The 1,182-nt window shown below is 38.1% G+C and overlaps 1 pseudogene; it reads left to right on the plus strand.

Annotated features, from left to right (window-relative positions):
- Nucleotides 1–605: 605 nt before the first annotated feature.
- Nucleotides 606–968, plus strand: LOC102247112 (annotated as a pseudogene).
- The last annotated feature ends 214 nt before the right edge of the window (nucleotides 969–1,182 follow it).

Below are 1,182 nucleotides of genomic sequence, written 5' to 3' on the forward strand. Positions count from 1 at the left end.
TGTAAACAAGTTTAGAAACCATAATAACAGATTAAACACTAGACAGGCAAATGACTAACCAGGTAACTGCAGCAGGTGAACTTTAGTAGATGTCAGATCATGAGATACTCAGAATAAGCAGGCAGAATATCCACTCTCTCACCAATCAATGGTGCAGTCCAGCCCTCCTAGTCTGAACCTCAGGGTCACACCTGCTGCTATCAATATGTGGTCCTATTTCTGACCTGAGCACAGATGAGCACACTCCATTTGTCTTCCTTGACAAAGGTAACACAAATCTAAAGGAAGATGCAATCAAATAATTTCTTATTGGGGTTCTAGCATTATGTCAGAGTTAAAGGTGCACACACATGTGGATTTGCAAAATAATAAGAATATGCATGAACACGAACATACTTAGAATTAATATAAGAAAAGGACTTAGAGAGTGATATACTGAAAAAATAAAAGATTTACTTCAAAAGGAAAGAGAATAAGAGTGACAACAGTGAAAAAAAGAGATTAAACAAAATTTATTGAGTGCTTATTATGTTCCAGACATTTTTCTAAGCCCTGGGAATGTTTCGGTGAATAAGAAATACAAGGAGAGGAGCCCGCCAGGCAAGATGGCACCATCCGTGTTGCTGCGGCCCTTCTCCCAGCTGCTGGCCCCCGGCCAGGCTCCTGAGTGGCTGGTCAGTGCAGTCCAAGTTCTATTTTTGGGATCCACTACATGACAAACCTGACTGGCTGAAAGTGGGGCTGACCTTGGGTATTACTGTCTTCCTGTGGGTCTATCTTATCAAACAACATAATGAAGATGTTTTAGAATATAAAAGGAGAAATGGGTTAGAATAAACTTTTTAAATACTAATACAGTGTGCTCCATATAGAGTTGAAAGCAGTTCCATCTGCTGAGTTGTGAGAGAGAAAAGTTATATGTGAAACTATGTCATCAGCATTTGTGTTTTGCAACATTAAATGAAAAAATACAAATACAAAAAAAAAGAAATACAAGGAGAAAAGAGGTGACTTAAGAAATTCTGAAGGTAGGTTAGGATAAGATCATCAAAAAAAAATACAAGGAGAAAAGAGGTGATAGGTGACTTAAGAAATTCTGAAGGTAGGTTAGGATAAGATCAATGAAGGGCTTTTATAAAGCAGTTTTGACACTGTCCTTTAGTAACTGGGAAGCCATAGAAT

Source organism: Myotis brandtii, unplaced genomic scaffold, assembly GCF_000412655.1.
Source record: "Myotis brandtii unplaced genomic scaffold, ASM41265v1 scaffold525, whole genome shotgun sequence".
Lineage (NCBI taxonomy): Eukaryota > Metazoa > Chordata > Mammalia > Chiroptera > Vespertilionidae > Myotis > Myotis brandtii.